Consider the following 24,808-nt stretch of genomic DNA (forward strand, 5'->3'; position numbering starts at 1 on the left):
TATCAATCTCTTCTTGATTTTTATGCATTCTTAGGTGAGACCTAATAAATTATATTAATCTATTGCTACTTTAAAAATTACCCCAAAACTCAATGTTCCAAAACATTTGTTATCTCACAATTCCAGTGGGTCAGGAATTTAGAAGCAGGTAAGTGGATGCTCTGAGTCAGGGTGTCTTGAGGTTATCTGGAGGCTTCTGAAAGCATCTGAAGGCTTCACTGGGTCTGGAAGATCCACTTCCATATTGGCTCATCACATGCCTGACAAGTTGGTGTTGGCTATCGGCCCACAGTCCTCTCCAGATAAGTCTTTCCGTGGGCTGCTTGAGTGTCCTCTTAACATGGAGTCTGGCTTCCCCTAGAGTGAGAGTTTAAGAGAGACCAAGATTGAAACCACAGTATTTTTTATGACCTAGCCTCAAAAAGTCCACACACTCATCATTTCTGAAATATCCTATCAGTTACACAGGGCAGCTCTGTTCAACATGGGAGGAAACTACAAAAAGGCTTGAATAACCAAAGGTAAAAATCACTGAGAGACCTCTTAGAACCTGACTGCCACTTGAGGTAATATTAAATTCTGTACATTCACCTGTTCCTCGGGTCCCTGTTCATGTATTTCAGCTCTCCTCCAGCTGTTCTTCCTCTGAACTTTTGACGGCCCCCTAATGTGGGTACGGAGTCATACAGCATCTTGTATTCTTTCACTTTGAGAATGACAACCATTTTCAAGTTCTTTTGTAGCCTTCATTACACCAAATTCAGGGCTGACAGTATAGATGGTATTCAGAAGTTTTTGTTGAATATCAAAATATTGATTCCTGTCTCAAAATAATGATTTTTGAGTTTCAGAATTCTAAACTTTTCCAGGAATTTTTCTTTTTATCTTACAAGGACAGATGTCTTTACAATGATCAGAATTACTTCAGTTATTTGTAACTTTTAAAATCCCATTAGGACCTGCATTTCAAGATTCTTTAAACTACTGAAACCTAACATTTAATTTAATCATGAACAAAACCAAATGAATTCCCATTCACAGATGACAAGTCAGCAGTTGGCAACAATTTCAACATCTGCTTTTAATTCACTTAAAAGTGTTAAGCAAACAGTGATTTAAAAAAAAGATCTGGAAACTATATTCCTCCATTATCCTTCTAGTCATTGTCTTTGCTAATTGAAGTTGACTCTTAATAGGTTATGTAGATGGACCCAAAGTAAACATTTTGATGGGGATTGACCTATTCCTGGGTCTGTGATGGTTATGCTTTAATGTGGGATCCTGTTTCACCCCTTCCTCATTCCAAATTTGTTTTCAAACATTCTAGACAAAAGGCTCTTATTAGGGTTGAGTCCCTGCTGGTTGAAAATAGGGATAGTAAACAATATGTTAGCTGGAATTAGCTTAAATTTTAAAATCTTACTGCTTTTTATGGGCTTACACACACAATCTGTAAACAGCATTCTAGACAATGGTTGTACTATTCATTATGTATGATCTGTCTCCATTCACCTCATACTCTTGGACTCATCCTTTTTGGTGTCTGTCTTGCCAAATAAAATAGTAAGGAGCCACCTAACATAATTGAATGTAATTACATGATATATCCTTTTAACAATGTGTGTAAAAAACATAAGTATGTTATAATCTCTATGAATATGTTATTTCCAGGCTGGTTTGCCCAGTACACATGCTAAATTGTACATTTTATCACTGTCATTTCTACATGCCAAATTCACTTAAGAATATAGAGTCAAAGAAAAAAAATTCTTAGGATATAATGAATGTGAAAACTAGCATAGATAAAAATCATTTTTATAAATTTAGATTAAAAAATTCTTCTCTATAATTTTTCCATACTTTTCTTCTGTACAGTATCAACTACATCTCTGTTGTTAATTCCCACCTATAACCTAATAGCTCCTATATATGTATTTTTGTACTTTCTTTTGTATTTTCCATCTGTAAATCTAGCCATCTACTGGGAGCTTATACTTGAATGCCCCACAAATACTCCAAACTCAACATTCCTAAAACCAACTCATCATGTCTGCCTAGGTCCCCAGTCCCTGCCATTTCTGTAGAGGTAAAGGGTTTTATCTTTGTTTCCAGTCATCTAAGCCAGAAAATCGGGAATTATCCTAGCCTCTTTCCTTCTTCCTTTCCATAGGTCATCAGGGTCTATGGATTTTTTTCTTCCCTACACCTAGGTCAGGTCAGGTCCCTCACTTCTGCAGCTCTTATCTTGCTTTTGTTCCTTGTTATGTTTTACATGAAGGGATTCTGTAATTAGTCTCTACTTTCTTCCACTCTCCCCTATGCAGTCAATAGCCTCTATATCAGGAGTTCAAACTGGCAGCACTCAAGTCTAGATTTATTTAGCAGCTTTTATTTTGTCGTTATTTTTATTTTTTTAAAGATTTTAGTTTTAAGTAATCTCCACACCCCACATGGGGCTCAAACTCACAACTCTTAAGATCAAGAGTCTCATGCTATCCTGACTGAGCCAGAAGGTTATTTTTTTTAAATCATTTGAATGTCTTTATACACTTTCCAGTTTGTCTCCCCCACCGTTCCCCATCACTTGAGACCATACCGCAGTTTACACATTTGTTAATTACATTATCCTCAGAGGTATTTGAATTTGTGCCTCTTGCTGCATATTTTCTAAAATGGAAATCTACCTCAAATCCTTCAGTTGCTCACCATACTCTATAAAGAAGGTTCAAATTCTTTATCATGATACAATACGCTCATAGACACAGGTATTCTCCCTTCTTCCTTTATAATATGTACATCAGTCACTCTGCAAGGCCTCAGATATACCCTGCTGCTCCCTGACTTTATGTCTTTGTGAAAGCTTATTTCCTCTACTTTGTTACACTCTACTAACTTCTCTCAACTGGTTATGTGTAGCTATAAGACTTGAGCATCATTTTGTCTGTAACGCTTTCTCTCAAGCATAATTATTCATTTCTGCCTTTTGCTACTACTTCCCCTTATATACACCTCAATTATCACATTTATCACACTTTAATCATGTTGTTATATATTTGTTTTCTCCACTAGAGATGAAATCCTTGGAAAGAGTTTAATATGTTTACATTTCCAGTGCCTGACATAGTAGTGCATACATAACTGTAATTTGCTATATGAATAAATGAATGAATGGAGAGTATGTATACATAAAACATTATTACTGCAAGCTTAGAAAGCATTTACTGTGTGCCAGGTAGTGTTCTAAGCACTTCTGTTAATTCACTCAATCCCCCCAACGACCCTATGAATTAGCAATGAATGAATATGAAGTCTGAATTCAAGCTAAATTAAATAGGCAAGTGGTTTTCTATCTTCATGACTTAAGAAGCACTTTAGAAGTAGAAATGATTGTCCTGTTTGTATTAAATGAGGAAATAAGTTAATGACGACACACAAAAGATGAAGAAGGAAGACATTACTTCAGGGTTGTTACTTAATTATCACAGGTAGGTATGATTGCTCAGCTGGATGCTTCTGCATCAGCTTAATGAAATCCTTCCAAAGTGAGGCAAGCCATCATTTTTAGCTCAAAGCAAAAAATTTCTTCCTGCCATAAAAATATTATTATTTTTAAAATTATTGATTTGTACAAAGCATTTGATGATAATTTGTCATTAGAGACAAAGCCTGTACTCCTACATAATTATAATCCTTAAATTTTGCCTAGTCATAGTCTTTTTAGTGTCTGATTAGGCTATACATAATCTGCAACTACAATATTCCCTTTATCTGGAAAGCTCTCTCCCCAGGTATCTTTATGGTTCACCCAGATAGATGCGGTTTACGCAGGCCAAGATATGGGAAACACCTTTAAGGAGGGAATGACCTGATCAAATGCAGGAAAGCAGCAGGCATGTTGGTGGTTGGAAGAGCAGGCCAATGATGGGACAGACAGCTCAGCCAGGATTTGGCAGGGAATGGAGAGACATTAAAGGTTCTCAAATAGGAGAGAACCTTGGAGAGGACTCTGAGGAGAGACTTTCATAAAGATGAATGTAGACATGAGTTCAGGTTGTATTGAAGGTGGAAGAAATTGGAGCTAATAAGACCCTAAGTGGAGATATTAGCCACAGAGCTGGAAGAAAAGTAATGCAAGTGGAAAGATTGTGGGAAGAGAAAGATTATGAGAGACAATGTGGGGAGGCAGGTGGGTGGTCCAGATGATAGATGATGGTCACAGCAGGACCAGAGCTCTCAGGAAGAGGATCTGGTGGGAATAGGCGTTTGATGTAAATGGGGTATATTAGGCATATTAGGTATATTATTGTAAACAAGGCCATGGCCCAGAAATTGGATTGAATTTGGTAAAACTCTGATTCTTGTTATTTTTGTAAAATGAAAGGCAGCAATCAGGAGACAGAGAATGGCAATGGGCACTCTCTTATGCCACTATCAGAGGTGAATTGGTGTGATGCTTTGGTTGGGAATTTGGAAATACTCACCATCTAAAATATGCATACTCATTGAAACATTCCCTTTGGAATTTATCTTGTAGAGATATTGGCACGATTGAGCAAGAGTAGATCCAAGGATGCTGACTAACGTTTTCTTTTGTTTGTAATGGCAAAAAAAAAAAGTGGAATCAACCTAATTGTCCATCATTGAATGACACATCTATTGATGAAATAACATAAAAAATAGATGCTAAAATAGAATGAGGTAAAGCTATGTATACTGACATAGAAATATGTTTATGATGAAAAACAAACTATAGGATGTGCCAACTAATTGTGAGGAATCCTTTTACAATGTATATATGTATGCCAAATTATCACCACGTATACTTTAAATATCTTCCAAATTTATTTGTGAATTCTACCTAAATAAAGCTGAAAAAGTTAATAAAAAATAAAGCTCTTCCACCAGATTCCACTCTGGTTCAACATAGCCTTAAAAAGCTGGGTCAAACAGCAAATCACTTCCCCCTGGGAATTGTTAAACAATTCAACATTTCATTTAATTTTTTAAATAAAACAAGAGTTGGGAAAAAAAGCAAGTTTCAGAATGGTGTATCTGGTATTTTGTCTTTTCCAAAAAATGGAGATATCCATTTGGATGTCCACAGGGAAAAGTCTAAACGAATATGTAGAATTGTTAACCATTATAGTTTTTGGTACATAGGACTTGAGGGAACTTTCACTTTATACATCTATAAATTGTTAGAATTTTTTCAACTGAGTGTGTACTATGTTTAATAACAATAAAAGTTTGGAATTTTAGAAAACCAGATTTTCTTGAGATCAGCAGTTCCTAAGGAGTATCAGTCAGTGATAATAAAGGTGAGATCATAAAAGTAGATCAAAGCAAAGAGGAGAACACACGATGGACTTAATGCATGAGAGAAAGTGGTACGTGGTGTATAAGTGTAGGAAAACAAATGGACAAGGCCTTCCTGGTTTGGCACCTCCTGAACATTCTAGCTCCTTCTCATACCACGTCCCCCTTCCCCTCACACTGGCTTCCTCTGTGTTCCTTGAATAAGCCTTCAACATATAGACTTTGCTCATGATACCTCTGCCTTGAAAAAAATCACCTCACATCCACACACACACAGACTCCAACATATATACAACTTACTCTTCACATCTCAGCTCAATGGTCACTGCTCAGAGAAGTAATAGGGCAACCTTTTGAAACATGGCAGACCCCCTTTAATTATATGTGTCTTTAGATACACTATATGTGACTTGAATGGAAGGAGCAAGAAATTAAAAATAGGACAGGGGAAAGGAAGCAGAGGGTGATGTATATGTTAATAACATTCGTGTTTGAAATATTTCTTCCTGCTCTATATTGTCCTGTCTACCTGCTTCTACTTAGAAGTTTACCTGTGGTTCTTCACAGATGTTTCCTATGCAGGGTGGTAAGAGAATTCTAAAATTAGTATACTGTTAATTCCTTCAATATTATTATACCATTTCCTTTGAACAAGTTCCTTTCTACAGCCATCTATTGAGCCTTTTGTATATACCCAGTTCTCTTCAGGACCCAGGGTCGAAGAGCTTATCTAATCTAGCTCCCACCTGTCTTACTTTTAGCTCTTCTATTCTCTTATTCATTGCAAGCTCGGCCCAATACTGTGAGTTTCAATCTTCTAAACATTGGAATAACCCAGGGCTAGCTTAACAAAAACCACACACAACAATGTGAGAACTTCACCCAATGGGATTCTGACTCTGCTAGTCTAGGATCACACCCAAGAACAGTGGTGTTCTAAAAGTTCCTTTGGGTGATACTAATGTGCACACAGCATTAAGAACCACTGGCCTAGATTAATTTTGAAACTGCCCTACCTGGAGAACTGGAAAACACCCGGTTTCTGGAAATCAAAGCCTGAATGGTTCCAATGGCACTGGTCTCTCAGAAGGTGTCAGACCTGCTTCATTTGAAAAGCTAGAGGCTAAAGGCAAAAAGCCTGAAAGACAATAGTGGAGGCATCATCCCTGAATTAAAGCTGATGACTTCAGAGCACTTGCTTGCAGGAAATAATTTGATTACTTGTACAGCGGGATTGAGGTCAGTCGATCATGGAGGAGAGGAGCTGATTAAATGCCTATGGAGAATTATACTAACTTTCAGATTCTGCTCTCTATCACTTGTGTGTCTCAAGACTGAAAGAACAAGGAAATGTTAATTTAGGAGTTTAATGCTTGGGGCACCAGAGGCCCTGGAAGGCTGTGCTTTATTCTTTGGCACAGTCCAACTACCAGGACTCCTGACTCCCAAACTCCAGAGGTTACCACCAGCTGAAACTGTAAAGCAGGGTAACCAATTCCTAGGCCTGGCTCAGACACTAATCAAATAGATGTAGCCTGCTCAAACACCTCTGTGCTCAGGGCTTTGGTTTCCTCAGATCAGGGAAATTGAAAGTCTAAGAGGTCTATCTAAACCCCTTTCAGCTTTAACAAGTGACACTAGGTGGCACTCATGTAACTCTAATGGGAAGCAGTGGTGCATGTTGGCTGCCAGGCTCCTGTCCCTTAAAAGACCCAGGGACATGCTAGGTGCAATTTTAGGAAGATTGCTTGAGAGTCCTTTTATCAAGAAGAGCTTTTGGTTCTGTGGATGTCTGTTGTATTTTACCAACTGCTTACACTAATTATGTACTTATGATTTCATACTCCTTTTTTATCATCTCGAGTTTAGAAATATTGTATAGAAAACTATTTCTGTGGCCTAGCTACATTAGTAACATTGTTTAGACACACATGCTTGTGTGACATAAAAGCAAGTGTTATTATCTAAGCAAATGCTTAGTTCTTTCAGTCAAATGCCTCTGCACAAGTGAACTTCAAGCAGATGGGATTCTTAAGTGTGATGAGTCACCACTGGACAGAGTCACCTAGACATGGTTCTTGTTCAAAATCTTGCCTCCCACAGCTTGTTTGTCCTGGTATTTACAGGAGGTTCATTCTGTCCAGGTCATTTCAAGAATCCTGTCTGTCTCAACCTGCCTTCAGAATGTGACCTCAGAGGTGGGGGAGTTGGGGCCTTCACGAACAGATTATTGAAAGGTGATACTTCCTTCATTGGAAAAGGATGTCCAAGTCATCTTTTATATGCTTCCCTTCGATCAAGGACCACAGTGGTAGTATTCAAGGATTTGGCAAAAAGGTAAACATGGAGGAACAGAGTTTGAGGTCTAACTCTGTGAGAACTAAAATGTAAGAAGTTACATATTTTTAATTCATTTTGGGCATAAGAGGTGGATTTCAGTGACTTTATTACATGTCAATATAAAGGAGCTTTGAATTGGATGAACTTCCTGGGTTAAAGCTATTTATAGTCACAACTTCCAGGGCATGGTGTGGTGTTAAGTTTAGGGTAAGGGAATGAATGTACATATGTGTACACACTGGTAGAAGACTAAAAGGTCTAAAGCCAAAATGTACCAGTGGACCAGTGGCATTATGGGCAACCTGTATTGTCCTCTGTATACTTTTCTATATTTCCTCAAATTTTATTTAATGCCATAAATTTGTTTTATGTTTTATTACTTCAAAATTCTAAAGAATGGAGAAGGAAAGAAAAATGATCAGATTTCAGCAAAGGAAGTTATTTGTAAATTATGGTGATAATTTTATGGTTTATGGTAAAATAGTTTGTGTGATTTCAAAAGGGCATTGTACTCCCTCCCTTGGAGATGGAAATTACTGGACTGCTCCAATCCGCTGATGGCAAAGGAACACCTGAAAGACTCTTAATAAGATTGTCATGAATATACACAAAAGGAACTCTTAAAATGAGAATGTGATAGAAATAAAATATTTGTATAATTTAATTCCCCTTTTTTTCTTTTCCTTTTCCCATTTTTTTTTTTTTTTTTGAGAGAGAGTGAGCATGTGTGAACAGAAGAGGGGCAGAAGGAGAGGGAGAGAGAGAATCTTGAGGAGGCTCCACACCCATCACAGAGCCCTACTTGGGGTTTGATCTTATAATGCTGGGATCATGACCTGAGCTGAAATCAAGAGTTGGATGCTTAACCAAGTGAATCATCCAGTAGCCCCAATTCTCCTCCTCTTTAATCAAAATGTACTACTACTTTAAGTATGGGATTGTTTTTCACTACAGTGATGTTTTGCATTTCAACTTCATACTAATACTGAAAAGTTTGGCAGATACTCAACTGTGGCTTCCTTTTGAGCTTTTTATTGCCATTCATTATTCTTAACATCTCCAAGGTAAAGAGCACTGGGACTGGAAAAGATTTGGAGAAAATGTTGGCATAACTTTGGCACAGCCTACCAATGTAAACACAGATAAGTGTTCTGGGTTTCAGTTTTTCTATTTGTAAGGCAGAGCATGAGTACTAAGGTACCTCTATCACCTCCATTATTATAAGGACAGAATAAGAATCTATGTGACAAGACTTTAAAGTTTATAGATGGGTTATTTTGGCAACAGATGGTAAGGTGGAATTAAGAGTACAAAAGGTTTTCTGAGGGAGTGACACCTGTAAAAAAGGGGACTAAGCAGAATTGAGCAGGTCAGACTGCAATGCTTCCTCTGCTAGCCCAACAGAGAGCAGCAGAACAACAGTGGCCAGTGTTCAAGGAGTGAGTGTTGGATGGGAATGGCTAGTTCCTTGTACCACTGCCTTACTCAGGCATTGTTTGGAGTCACCTCATGAAGAATGTGAACTCAGCTCCAACGTTAAGCAGATCTTGAAGAAGCTAACAGATGGAAGCTGTCAGCTAACCGCACTTCTTGAAGCTCAGTAGCACATCTTTTCTTAAAAAGGAAGACCTGAGTGGAATAACTTAGGTCTGCCACCACTGGCCCCTAACATGACTGTCTAGAACCACCACTTGAGACAGTTATAGGTCATACCTTGAGATTATGAGTTCCCTTTCTCTGATCACAAACTTCTGTCCTTTGATACTGTCCATGCTCTCTGAGCACTGAACATGCTCCTCCTATCCCCCATTACCCCTATTCTTCAATCCCTCTCTGTCTTGACAGTCACCTCCTTCTGATTTTTCTTGCCTTTGTAGCAAGATTCATCAACTTGGACAAAAGATGGACATTTTAATGTTGCTTTTTCTTGTTCCTCTTGATCCTTTGACTATCTTTCATTCTTGTCAGACTGATTTTTAAATCTGAGTCACTCCAAAATTGGCTTTCCTCCAAAACCTGAGTGATGAGTCTTATTGGAGAAATGCGTGCAAATCTTCTAATGGTAAAGTGTAATGGTAAATTACACTTCTGTGACAGCCAATTTAATCAAGGCATTTACTGTAGCAATACTTTTATACAATTCTTTTTGTCTCTCTATTGCACTTATCTAACTTCTAGATCACTTACATTTATCCAATACTTCCTTGTGCCAGAGATATCTATGTATTTGAAACACAGACTTCTACTTTTCTCCCTCCAACTTTTATATGGTAATCCTTGAAGGCTGGCTGATACTACCCTGAGTTTTGTTCAATGCCCAGAATAGTGCCATAAACTTATTTAGCACTGAAAAAAAAAATGAATAAATAATTGAATGAAGAATAACTAAACTTTTTATATACTGATTGCATGCTAGCGCCAGTATCAAATATTTTATGTATGTCATCTCATTTAATCCTCACAGTACTCCCATTTTGTAGTTTTAATAGTCTTGTTTTATAGGTTTATTTGTTGCCTATTTCTTGCCACTAAATATAAGTCCTTGAGGGCAAATATCATGTGTGATTCATTTCTGTAGCTTTGTAGCTTTATTTCCCAAGCAATGTCTGATACATAGATAATGCTCAATATAAGTTAAATAAGGGATGAAATAAGTAACATAAGTAACAAATGAAAGGTCCATGTCTAGACTCAAACCCAAGTCTGTTCTACTTCATAGCCTACAGACTTTGTGGCTATGCCAAGTGGCTCTGTCTGTATTAAGTGCTGTTAATTGCCCAAGGCCTCACAACAATTTTAATGATCAAATTTAAATTAGAAGAAAATTATCCTCCACACCATACTTCAATCAAAACCATGACGGTAATTATAGTTGTCACTTGCTTTATTTACTTCTAAAGAATATACCTAATATTATCGGAAGGATAATTGGCTAGTTCATGAATTTTCTGTTCCCTCTTCAAACATCTGCTTGTAATTGTTTCCTTACCTTAATCTGAGGTCATCTGTGACTCAATAAATGGAACTGTTTGGGTATCATTCGGGTATCAGTTGTATTCCATATACCTTCTGTTTCTTACCATGAGAACCATGTGAGCCAACATTTGCATATGCTAAAATTAAAGACAAAATTATAAAGCATGAGTTAAATAAATGACATTTAGCAGAAATGATAATTTAGCTCTTAGTTAATCTTCCTTTCTCCTAGAATTTGTCTTTTATTTTTCTTATTTTTTTAAATCTTTTTTAAATTTATTTTTAGGAGAGAGAGAGAGACAGACAGCGTGAGCAGGGTAGGGTCAGAGAGAGAAGGAATCACAGAATGAAACAGGCTCCAGGCTCTGAGCTGGCAGTCAGCACAGAGCCCGACGCGGGGCTCGAACCCACGAACCGCGAGATCATGACCTAAGCGAAAGTCGGTCGCTTAACCGACTAAGCCACCCAGGAGCCCCTAGAATTTGTCTTTTAGTCAATGGATACCATTTCATAGTAGTAGTGTACACTATGTGGCAAGCCCCAGAAAGAAGCTTCAGTACAGCTTGTGGGTCCCAATGGTATGCAAATCTTTGAACCATGTGTTGAAATTAAACAATAGAGTTGAGATTCTAGCTTTCCATTCCCACCACTACTTACAATGGAACTAAACCACTGTGAATTTATTTTAGAGATTAATGAGGCCTTCGTTTATAAGGCATCTTATAAACCTTCAAGTATAAATGCCAACTATTTTTAAATCTTGTGATTCCATAATAAAAATGCTTCCTAAATAATTTGGACTATTCTGTAATAATTCTTTTTTTTTTTTTTTAATGTTTTATTTCTAGGAGAGAGAGAGACAGCGTGAGCAGGGGAGGGTCAGAGAGAGAGGGAGTCACAGACTGAAACAGGCTCCAGGCTCTGAGCTGGCAGTCAGCACAGAGCCCGACGTGGGGCTCGAACCCACGAACTGCGAGATCGTGACCTAAGCGAAAGTCGGACACTTAACCGACTAAGCCACCCAGGCGCCCCTATTCTGTAATAATTCTAATGGTTTCCCTAGTAAAGTACCTTTCAAATTTGCCACAACATGTCTTTTTGAAATAGATAGGTAAGTATTAACCAAACAGAAGTATATATTGAAAGTTTTTGCTGAAGCAATGGCACCAAAATAATCTGTAAAATGAGGGAGTTGAACAAAATGATCTCTAAAACTGATTCCAGTCAATGGGGGAAACCTATGGCTCTAACCCTGAAAAGCTTTAGCCTATGCAAAAACCTGAATACAATTCACATGCCTTGTTTTTTTATGCCTTGGATAATAATTCTCGTTCATCAGTGTAACTCAGATTTGGAGGGAAGTTAGCAACCTACATGAATTCATCCACTCGTTTTTATTAACTCATCATTTCATCTATGTATTAAAATAAAATGGTCATAATGTAACAAGAACTTTCAGTTAAAGGAAGAGGCATTTTCAGAAATGTTTTTTCCTTATGTTTTTTTGCAAAGGTGGTGACAGAATTTCAAAACCCGGTTTTATTTTCCACAGTTATAATTTTGTGCCATTTTTATATGACTTATTTGGCACTAAAATAAAGCTGCTATTGCAGCACCTCTCCATATAATAATAATGTCTTATATTCATATCATGCTTTACAGTGCAACAAGCTTATTTTCTCAGTTTTTAAATTTCCTGTCACATTCACCTTATTGGCTTCTCAAAATCTTCTCATCACTCCTTGAGCACCTTGTCTCCTTGTCCCCTCATTCTCCATCTTTGATTCCCTCAGTGGCCCTGAGGAGAAAGCTTGGCAGATATTCTCATTCAGAGATGAACAAAGCAAAACTCAGGGAAATGAAATAAACAGCTGGTGGGTGATAATGCCTCAGATTACAATTTATATTATCTCTGTAAAGTTCATTTGAATAAAGTGTTTAAATGAAAAGGCATCATTTGAGTAATTGAAAATGGAAATACGTCCAGGCACATAGCCACACAAGTATTTGTTGAATGCATAAATGAACTTTAAAATTTTAATAGGATCTCATTTTTTATAAGCTATTTCTTTGATACAATTCTTTTGCAAAACAATAAGGCAATGTACAGCAAGAACCATAGGAATGTCTGTTGGATACTCTTTGATCTAGGAATTACACTTTAGTTTTTCATAAAGAAAAAATCCTATAGGAGTAACATCCTTCGAGATGTTCTCAAGGTTATCAATACTAACCAAGATACTGAAACAACCTCAAAGTTCAGGGTTTAGTATGTGTGATAGGTCCTATCAGAGGTTTCTTCCCTAATCACCTCCTTCATACCTCCTAAACATAATGGTAGACACATAACCCAAGGCAACCAATCAGATTACCTTCTCCACAGCTCACAGTGATTGGTTTAGAGAAGAGCTATAAAAAAACCTTTCCTAGGACTTTTCCTTTAGAATTAGGAAGCTCTCCTCTTGCCTCTATGGTCAAGGACTAGACAAATGTAACCCTAGCATTGTCAGCCACATAGAGAAAGCCCAGCTAAGACCAAAAAGGCCAATACAGAAGCAGAGGCAACAGATGAAGGGAGACAGAGCTGGCACATTCCTGAAAACATTGTTTGAGACCTGGGTCCAGTCATATTTAACATCTCTTGTAGCCATGCCCAATCCAGTTACACAAACCATTAAGTCCCTGTTGTTGTTTTTTTAACTAGTATAAGTTGGGTGCTGATATAGTTAAGAGTTCTGATTACTACATGCACAGAAAGGAATGCTATGTAGCCTTTAAAATAGCAATTACACAAGGTACCTGGGTGGCTCCATAGGTTGTGCTTCTGACTCTTGATTTCGGTTCAGGTCATGATCTCAACAGTACATGGGATCGAGCCCCCACCTGGGCCTCCTCACTGACAGCATGGAGCCTGCTTGTGATTCTCTCTCTCTCTCTCTCTCTCTCTCTAAAAACACCCAAAAAAAAAATAAATAAGCATTTAAAAAAATAGCAATTATGCAGAAACATGGGAAAATGTTTACAACAAAACGTTAATTGGTAGCAAAAAAAGACAAAATAGTAGGTGTGTACGTATACAAGGAAAAAGGTGGATGTGTTAACAGTACTTACTCCTGAATGGGAGAGTAAAGGTACACTTTCCCTTTTCCTTTATATACTTCTATTACTTGAATATATTTCAGGGAGCATGTAATTGTCATTAAAAAAAAATGTCACTGGGGTGCCTGGGTGGCTTGTTGGGTTAAGCTTGATTTTGGCTCAGGTCATGATCTCACAGTCTATGACTTCAAGCCCTGAGTTGGGCTCTGCACTGAGTGTGGAACCTGCTTCGGATTCTCTCTCCATTTCTCTCTGCCTCTTCCTTGCTCACACCCACTCTCTCTCTCAAAACTAAATAAACTTGTTTTTAAAAAGGAAAATAGTCATTATGCTAAAAACTATGATTTTAGGGATGCCTGGGTGGCTCAGTCGGTTAAGCATCCAACTTCAGTTCAGGTCATGATCTCACCACTCCTGAGTTTGAGCGGACTCTGGCTCTGTGCTGATGGCTCAGAGCCTGAAGCCTGCTTCAGATTCTGTGTCTCCTTCTCTCTCTCTCTGCCCCTTCCCCACCCCTCTCTAAAATAAATAAGCATTAAACAATTTTAAGTAAAAAAATGTGATTTTAGTTGTTGAAAAATTTTCAAAAACATCTTGAGATAATTTTAATTATCTATTGGCTTTTCAGCAAGAAAAAAGACATTTTAAAGAATATAATGCATGAACCCTGTCATAACTTTATTAGTTTATTTATTTATTTTGAGAGAGAGAGAGAGAGAGAGAGAGAGAGAGAGCAGGGAAGGGGCAGAGATGGAGAGAGAGAGAATCCCAATCAGGCTCTGCCCAACTCAGGGCTGTATTCCATAAAACATGAGATCATGACCTCAGCAGAAATTAAGAGTCAGCTGCTTAAGTGACTGAGCCACTCAAGCACCCCAACTCTGTCATAACTTTAAAGATTAAGACTAACAAAGGATAAGAATAATCTCATTTATTGGGTGTTTGTTTATAAGTCCATTGTAGAGTTAATATATTACTTTAATTTTACATTGCTTGTAAGGTCATTCAGTGGTAGATTCTTGCCTTTCCTGGTCATTTCCTAACTCCTGGGAATTTTTCCTAATTCCTTTTAATAATTGTATGATTGGAAAATTTGTTCAAGTTGGTTTATACTAAGAATAGTTGTGGAGGAAATCATCTTTTCTTTTGCTTTATATTAGTATTAGCCCTGGTAGTTAATTCCATATATTTCAGCTCTCTCCTTGTCAGATTTCCTCACCTAGAAGAGGAATTTAGGTATACAATTTTATGTATAAAATACAGATCTTACCCAGAGATGTGGCTGGGTTTTTTTTTTTTTTTTTGGTTTGTTTTATTTAGTTTTGTTTATAATAAAAATTTACCAGTGAATATTTTTATTTTTTTATTTAAAAAATTTTTTAATGTATTATTTATTTCTGAGGAGCGAGAGAGAGAAAGAGAGAGAGAGAGAGAGAGAGAGACAGTGTGAGCAGGGGAGGGGCAGAGAGAGAGGGAGACACAGAATTCAGGCTTTGAGCCAGCTGTGAGCACAAAGCCCAACATGGGGCTGGAACTCACGAACCATGAGATCGTGACCTGAGCTGAGGTCAGACGCTCAACTGACTGAGCCACCCAGGTGCCCCTCAGTGAATATTTTTAAATGGTCATTTCTTGGGGCGCCTGGGTGGCTTAGTCGGTTAAGCGTCCGACTTTCGCTTAGGTCATGATCTCGCGGTTCGTGGGTTCGGGCCCCGCGTCCGGCTCTGTGCTGACTGCCAGCTCAGAGCCTGGAGCCTGTTTCAGTCTGTGACTCCCTCTCTCTCTGACCCTCCCCTGCTCACGCTGTTTCTCTCTCCTAGAAATAATAATTAAAAAAAAAACACATTAAAAAAAATAAATGGTCATTTCTTTTGGTAAATTTAGAGTAATAAATTTCTACATAGTTACATCTAGTAAGAGAAGTGATATATACGTATATTCCACTCTTTCTACCTCATATTGGGGTATATAAGATGACTGGATAATTCATAATGTTCAATTGTAAAGCACTTCCTACAAAGAGGGAATAAACCACAATTAAATACAAGGTACAACATTTCTTCACCTTCAATACAGTAAAGCACTGTTTTAGTCCCGGCCAAGAAAGTGAGAAGTAACTTAAATACTTTGAAAATGTCATTTATCTTCTCTTTGTCTCATTTTTTAAAGTTATAAAATTGAGACACAGTAATAACTTCCTTGACAATTTCCTAGGATTTGTGTGTCAATTGATACTAAAACTTTTATTGGAGTGTGTAATAGAGAAAAGTGCGCACATGAGAAGTCTACAGCTTGATGAATCTTTGCAAACAGAACATGCTCATGTAGTAAACATGCAAGACTAGAGGCAGAATGCCACCATACCCTAGAAACAGCCCACATACCCCTTCAAGTCATCATTCCTCTGCCAGAGGAGTATTTGCTACCCTGATCTATAATACTACAGATTTTGCCTGTGCTTGATCTCTGTATAAAAGGACTAATAGAGTGCCAACTCTTTTATGCCAGACTGATTTCACTCAACATTATATAACGAGATTCATCCAGATTGTGTGCAGTTTTGGATCTTTCCCTTTCCTTGCTGTATGGTATTCAGTTTTATGAAAATACTGTAACTTATTTATACATTTTCTGTTGATGGACATTTGGATAGTTTTCCCATTTGGCTTTATGCATTGCAAAACAAATATATTCCTTTTTGTTGGATGTACGTAGAACTGGAACTGCTTGGTCATAGCTTATATGTATGTTTGGTTTTAGTAGATAAGCCAAACAATTATTCAAAAATAGTTGATCCAGTTAACACTCCCACAAGTAATTTATGAGACATCTAGTTGCTACACATCTTTGCCAACACTTGCTATTTTCTCTTTTGAGGTTTAATATAAATCAAATAATTTCATAAACCATAAAGCTCCTTCAGATGCAAGATGTTTCCCAATTTTATTTTACTCATTTGTCTTGTTCCACAGTAATTTAAAGTGACTCAAAGGTAACACTATGAATGCCCCTTCCTTACAGCTTCTCTTTTTTTTCTTTCATAGTCTATTGTCAAGTTGGTTTCCATGTAGCCCCCAGTGCTCATCCCAACAATTGCCCTCCTCCATGTCCATCTCCCCCCTCCCCTCTCCACCACCCCCATCAGCCCTCAGGTTTTTCTCAGTATTCAAGAGTCTCTCATGGTTTGCCTCCCTCCCTCTGCCCAACTATTTTTTTCCCCTTCTCCTCCCCCATGGTCCTCTGTTAAGTTTGTCCTGATCCACTTATAAGTGAAAAAATGATATCTGTCTTTCTCTACCTGACTTATTTTGCCCAGCATAATACCCTCGAGTTCCATCCATGTTGCTACAAATGGCCAGATTTCCTTCTTTCTCATTGCCATGTAGTATTCCATTGTATAGATAAACCACATCTTCTTGACCCATTTGTCATTTGAGGGACATTTAGGCTCTTTCCATGATTTGGCTATTGTTGAAAGTACTTACAGCTTCTCTTTAGACTGTTACTTCTTTCTGGGATGGCCTAATTAAGCTATGCCTTTGTTAGGGCAAATAAAAGTAAGCTCAATAACCAATCTAAATTAAACTCTTCTAATTTTACTTGAGCATTTCTCAGAAATGCTAATTACAACCCCTTAATTCTACCAACAACAGAGATTCATTTCTCCCAGTTTGTAAAACCTGGAAGAGCTCAATTCCATATATCACAGGCCAGGAAAATTTAGCACACAGCAAATAACCTGAAATGTAAATCTGATTCTTATGCAAAGTTAGTAACTCAAACACCAGGAACAGTGTTTGATTCATCTGATTTCTTTTATGCCCACCTCTCTACTTTTCCTACATCTGATTTGGGCTCTTTTGAGTAGTTCTACTAGAGGTGTTTTTGGTTTTGGTTTTAGTTTTTGTGAGAATAAAAGCAATGTTGGTTAGAGGAGAGGAAGAAAAAAACCTAATCTTAGCAATATCTATAGCTATTAGCACAGCAAGCACCACCATGGGTCTATTCTGTGATCTGACAAAAGTGTTCAAGATCTGGGACCATTGATAACCGATTGCCCTCTTCCTCCTCAATTTTTGCAGGTGCTGGGTCCTAATCTTCCTCAGTTTTCCTCTCCACTTGATTTAAATCATCAGTGAGGTTTTGCTCTGTTACTGTCATTTATACAACCTCACTTCCAAAGAAGTTATTTACAAAATGCCTTCTGTGTGCCTGACATTGAGAACTCTGAGGCAAATAAGAGCCTTTAAATAGTGTACAGCCTAGTGAAGGAGACAAGTACACAGCTGGCTGTAAGTGCTAAGACAGCAATAATAAAGCATACATACAAGGATCTTACTTTGTTACACAAGCCGATGGGGGCCAAATGAGCAAGATAGTTTACTCTCCCTCCTTCTCACTTCCATTTACATTGTTACCTCAGTCTTAGGTTGCAATTACAGTAATTTACTCAAGTGGAAAGAAAATCACAATCTGGCAAATACAGTTGGCCCTTGAACAACATAGGTTTGAACTGCACACATCTACTTACAGTGCAGATTTGTTTACAGTATAGTACTGTAAATGTAATTTCTCTTCTTAATAACATTTTCTTTTCTCTAACTTACTTATTAAAAGAATACAGTATATAATACATATAAAAAATATGTGTTAATTGACTGTTTGTTAGCAAGGCTTTTAATAAACTCTAGGCTATTAGTATTTAAGTTTTGAGATTGTCAAAAGTTATACACAGATTTTTGACCATGTAGGATGAGAGGAGATTGTTGTTCCTAACTTCCACATTGTTCAAGGGTCAGTTATATATGAATGTCACATCTGTGATGGAAAATGCTCATCTTCCATCTTTTGTTTCTTTATTTTGCATTTTTGTTTTGGTTTAGGGTTTGTTGTTGTTGTTTTTTTTTAAGGGTGATGGTTGGTGGGCCTTCATGGGTATTTCTGGAAATCACTTGACTCAAAGCTCATGAGTTGTCTTCCACAGGGTCATTTCTGATTAATGCAGGCTGAGAAACTTCTCCAGATTGTTCATCAGCCTCACCTTGGGTCCATCTCACTCTTTCCTTCTCCAGCTTCATTATTCATAAGCTTGTTACATATATTTTATAAGAATTTAGTAGATATTTTCTTTTTATTACTCCATATGTGCAAAAAAAAAAAATAGAATACCAACAATTAGGAGATTCGTACAATGTACTTTAATGGGTCCCAACCCTTAAAGTACATAAGAATCCTGGAGTGTTCTAAATGCAGATTTCCAGGTCTGACTCCAAGAGACTTTGATTCAATAGTTTGACCCAGGGCCCAGGAATCTGCTTTTAATCAACTGGTTGATTCTGATGGAGGTGGCTCTTGGACCTTATTTGAGAAACGTCGCTTTGGTTCCCATTTAACAATGATGCAAATACCCTATGTGACTGAGAGGATGCAAATCTCTCTCTGGCCCATGTCTTCATGCAAACACCTATTGCCACCTCTTTAATCAACAGTTGTTTTTTTTAAATGAATAGACTTTACTTTTTAGAGAAGTTTTAGATTTACAGAAAACTGAAGCAGCATGTACAGAGAGTTCCCATAGACCTTCTGAAAATCCCCTGTGTGCTCAACCTATTTATCCCACCTTCCCTTTCTCAAACCCTTGGCAACCATTGACTTTTTTACTGTCTACATTTGATATTGTCCATGTTTGCATTTTAGCCATTCAAAGAGGTATGTAATGGCATGTCATGGTTTTTTACATTTGCAATTCCCTAATGACATAACGATATTGAGCATCCTTTCATATGCTTATTTGCCATCTGTATATGTAATTGCTAATATCATCTACTCCCAGTCTGTTTAAATATCTCCACTGGGCTGATGTCTCTTAATTCTTTCCAATCCCAGGTTGTTGTTGGTTTCAGTCTATCTCTAGTAGACATCTTCTCCCTTATATCCTCTTTTTTCCCCCTTATATCCTCTTTATTCCTATACTTCATTAGAATTGAGGGCCCTGGATTTTTCAAACAATATACCTGTTCCTCTGGAGGCTTTGACTTGGGCTGCTGACAAAGAAATCTTTATTGAATTCTTGAAAATGATATTATTCAAGAGACACACAAGGGAAGTAAGTGATGAGAAGAGGAGGTACTAATATGAAAGTGGCCCCAGGACATTAGGTTTATCATAAAATCCTTTCTATGAGTCAGTTCATCTTTTCCATTCTAGTTTCAGGAAGGATATTTGACCCTATGGAATTAGGAGTCCTTTCCTACTTTTGCCAAACTGCTAAAGCCAATGAATATTCAAGTGAAACTTTATCCAAATTTGGGGCTCTGTTAACCACAGAGGACCCACTGCCTGAGTTATAACTCCTGAAACTTTCACACAGCTGTCTCTGGAGAGCACAGAATGGAGGCCAAGTTCCTTGGATGAGCTGCAGTTTTCCAAGGATGTGGTTGATTCCAGAAAATGCACAGCTAATTTATAAGAGACTAGGAAGAAGGCAGCTGCCTCGAGAATAACATATTGAGGATTCCAGAGGTCAAGCATTGACCTCAGTCCATATGGGAAACTCACTGGTGTGAACTGAAGAAGCTTGCATGAAGCTATAGGCCATCTAAAACCTCTGACAATGCTATTTTATATTTTATGTTTAGAAAGAGGTCAGAGATGCAAATCTTGAAATACAGACTTTGTCTCTGCATTGGCTGGAGATTGATGGTATCTGAGCTGGCTGGAAGGAGGTTGGAGAGTCGGAAACTCCTTCTTTATGCCGGTGCTAGTCTTAATCCTTGGATTTAACTATTATTTTCAGTTTAACAGAGTCCAACAGGTCTATATATTTTAATCCTATAGGAGAATTTTTCCACAGGCTTTGAGTCTCTAGAAGCCAATAAATCACATTAAAAGAGGCCCAGAATATCTGTCTTCCTTCTCCTTAGTCCCTCTGCAAGATCATGCATCGTCTCACAGGATTGGTATGTGACAGATTCTATTTTGGGTCTTCCGATGATTCCTTCAGTCTTTCTTGAGAATCAGAGTTCAAAAGAATCTGTGCAACTGGAAGTCGCCCTCGGTCTTGCAGTCCTACTTTCAAAGAGGTCAGTGTCTTCTTAAGGGCCATGTGGAGGCTCCAGTGTATTCCCAGGAGAATGCATTCCTTGTGTTAAGTTATCTACAGAGCATCTTAGACAGAGTTCTGTTTGGTGATGTAGTGACATAAGATGTCTGTGGCTGAAAAACTTTCTGAGTTGTTAAATAATGGGACTATTTCAGTGAACTCAGTAAACCCTAGTTAATAAAATTCCCCATTGATCTTAAGACTATTCATTTCCAGTGAAACTACCAAGACAGGAACCTCACACAACAAGCATGCTGTCCGAACTTGTTGGAAGATACTGCAGCTAAAAGCTACAGCCACCATCCCTCCACCTCTTTTTGATATTTGGCTTGTTCAAATGCTTAGCACACATGTAAAAGTCACTCAAAAAGGGTTTTTAGATTCTACCATTCTAAATTCCAAGCATGGCACACTGACCTTGAGAGTTTTTGGTTGTGATGGTAAAATTTACCATTTTAGCTGTTTTAAAGTGTACTGTTCAGTGCCATCAAGTACATTAATATTGTTGTGCTACCGTCACCACTGTCCATCTCCAGAACTTCCTCCCTCCCCTGTAGCCCTGGTTGCCATTCTACTTTCTGTCTCTATGAGTTCGATGACTCTAGGGATCTCATATAAGTGGAACCATACAAATTTCTGTTTGTGACTGGCTTATTTGATGTAGCATAATGTCTTCTAGATTTATTCATATTGTAGCATGTATTAGAATTACATTGCTTTTAAGGCTATTATAGTATATGCAGTTATATACAACAGTGTATATTACAGTATACTATAGTGTAATATTATAGTGTGTGCGTGTCTATTGTATATATAATTGTTTTTTTGGGTATATACCCAGAAGTGGAGTTGCTGGATCATATTGTAATTCTACTTCTATTTTCTTGAAAAATTACCATATCCTTTTCCACAGCTACTGCAGCATTTTACATTATCACCAGCAATGAATTCCATTTTTTTCTGCTTGCCAAAGAACTATTAAAATTCTTTGTCCATTTTATTTTTTAATTTTTTTAAATATTTATTTATTTATTTTGAGACAGAGAGACCGAGCGAGAGCGAGCGAGCATATGAGTGCTTGTGCAAGCAGGGGAGGAGCAGAGGGCAAGAGAGTGAATCCCAAGCAGGCTCGGCAATATTAGCACACAGCCCAACATGGAGCTAAATCTCAAGGACTGTGAGATCATGATCTAAGCTGAAATCAAGAGTCAGAAGCTTAATCAACTCAGCCACCCAGGCACCCCATCTTGGCCCATTTTACTTTGGATTCTTTTGTTGTTGAGTTGTAATTTTAAAAAATACATTCTGAATATTAATTACTTATCAGATACATGATTTTTTAATATTTTCTCCCATTCTGAGGGTTACCTTTTCACTCTGTTGGCAGTCTTTTTGTGCAAAAAATGTTCTTAATTTTGATAAAGTCAAATTCATCTATTTTTCTTTTTCTTGCCTGCATTTTTGGTGTCATATCCAATAAATCATTGCCAATTCTAAAGTCATGAAGTTTTTCTCCTATGTCTTCTTCAAGGGTTATATAGTTTTAGCTAGAGTGTCTAGGTCTTTGATCCATTTTTGTATAATTTTTATAAGTGATGGAAGGTAAGCATCTAACTTTATTTTTTTGCATGTGGAGATTCACTTTCCCTAACACCATTTGTTGAAAAGACTGTTGAGAGGAGACCCATTGGATGGTCTTGGCACCCTTACTGAAAATCATTTGACCATACAGAAGGTCCCCAACTTATAATTTTTCATTTTTATAATGGTGTGAAAGTAATATGCATTCAGTAGAAATTCTACTTTGAATTTTGATCTTTTTCTGGGCTAGCAATATGAGGTACAATACTGTCACAATGCTGGGCAGAAGCAATGAACCACAGCTCCCACTCAGCAGTATGATCACAAGGGTAAACAACTGATACACTTATAACCATTCTGTGCCCATACAACCATTGCCTTTTCACTTTCAGGACAGTATTCAATAAATTAGATGAAATATTCAACACTTTACTATAAAATAGGTTTTGTATTAGATGATTTTGCCCAACTGAAAGCTAATATAAGTGTTCTAAGCATAGTTAAGGTAGGTTAGGGTAGGCTATGAATTTTGGTGGGTTAGGTGTATTCAATACATTTTTAACTTACTGTATTTTTTTAAATTATTTATTTCTGAGAAAGAGAGAGAGAGAGAGAGAGAGCAAGGGAGGGTCAGAGAGAGAGGGAGATGCAGAATCTGAAACAGGCTCCAGGCTCTGAGCTGGCTGTTAGCACAGAGCCCGACGCAGGGCTCGAACCCACGAACTGTGAGATCATGACCTGAGCCGAAGCTGGATGCTTAACTGACTGAGCCACCCAGGCGCCTCAAACTTACTGTATTTTCAGTTTATGATGGGTTTATTGGGGCATAACCCCATGATAAGTTGAGGAAGATCTGTATATGTGAGGGCTTATTCCTGGGTTCTCTAATCTACTCTATTGGTCTATATGTTTGACCTTATGACAGTATCATGCTGTTTTGATTGCCATAGCATTGTAGTAGGTTTTGAAATCAGTAAGGTAAGACCTCCAACTTTGTCCTTCTTTTTCAAGACTGTTTTGACTATTTGGGGTCCCTTGAGATTGCATGTGAATTTTAGGTTGGATTTTCTATTTCTGAAAAAAAAAGTTGATATGTTCATAGGGATTGCATTAAATCTGTAGACAACTTTGGGTAATATTAAAATCTTAAAAATATTAAGTCTTCTAATGAACATGGGATGTCTTTCCTTTATTAATGTCTTTAATTTCTTTAAGCAATATTTTGTAGTTTTCAGTGTGTAAATCTTTCATCTTTTTGATTAGATTTATTTCCAAGTATTTTATTCTTTTTGATGCTATTGTAAATGGAATTGTTTTCTTAATCTCCTTTTGGATTGTTCATTGTTAGTATATAGAAACACAACTGATTTTTCTGTGTTGATTTTGTATCCTGTGCATGTGTGTGTGCATTTGTGTGAAATTTTTACAATTTCCTACATATAAGATCTTGCCACTTGTGAACAGAGATAACTGTATCTCTTCCTTTACAATTTGTATGCCATTTATTTCTTTTTCTTGACTAATTGCTCTGGCTAGAAATTCTAGTACTATGTTGAATAGAAGTGGTGAATTAATTTTACAGTGGACATCCTTATCTTGTTCCTGATCTTAGAGGAAAAGATTTCATTTTTTACCATTGAGTATGATGTTAGCTTTGGGTTTTTCTTTTGTGTGTGTGTTATTTTTTTTTAAGTTTATTTATTTTGAGAGAGAGAGAGAGAGAAAGAAAGCAAGCGAGCAGGGGAGATGCACAGAGAGAAGGAGAAAGAGAGAATCTTAAGCAGGTTCTGTGATGTCAGTGTAGACCCAGACATGGAGCTCAGTGCAGGGCTGGAACTCACTTACTGGGAAATCATGACCTGAGTTGAAATCAAGAGTCAGACATTTAACCAACTGAGCCACTCATGCACCCCAGCTGTCGGTTTTTCATATACAGCTTTTGTTATGTTGAGGTAATTTCTAGTTTGTTGAGTGTTTCATTATGAAAGGTGTTGAATTTTGTCAAATGCTTTTTCCACATCAGTTGAGATCATGGACCCTGAGATTTGGTACCCAAGGAAGTGATTCTGATTCTTAGCCCAAAGGATACTGGGATCTTTTAACTGAAATTAAAAAATTACAGTTTTAAGGGTGCCTGGGTCGCTCAGTCAGTTAAGTGTCCAACTCTTGATTTCGGTTCAGGTCCTGATGTCACAATTCATTAGACTGAGCCCTGCATCAAGCTCTGCACTGACAGCATGGAGACTGCATTGGATTCTCTCTCTCCCTTTTTCTCTACTCCTCTCCCACATATGCATGCATGTACACATATTTCTCTCTCTCAAAATAAATAAACTTTAAAAAAAGAGTACAGTTCTATTTCATAGAATGTTCTTTCAAGCACTGTTTTTAGTT

General features: G+C 37.5%; 1 long non-coding RNA gene across 1 annotated transcript; it reads right to left on the reverse strand.

Moving 5' to 3' along the window:
* On the reverse strand, nt 1-9,993 carry LOC120245088. Its single transcript, XR_005531706.1, has 3 exons — nt 9,844-9,993; nt 592-766; nt 1-357 (listed from the first exon to the last, which is right to left on the reverse strand). It is a non-coding gene; the product is annotated as an uncharacterized LOC120245088 (long non-coding RNA).
* Between the last annotated feature and the right edge of the window lie 14,815 nt (nt 9,994-24,808).

The sequence above is a fragment of the Hyaena hyaena genome, unplaced genomic scaffold, assembly GCF_003009895.1.
Source record: "Hyaena hyaena isolate Hyena2069 unplaced genomic scaffold, ASM300989v1 scaffold_407, whole genome shotgun sequence".
NCBI classification, from domain to species: Eukaryota; Metazoa; Chordata; class Mammalia; order Carnivora; family Hyaenidae; genus Hyaena; species Hyaena hyaena.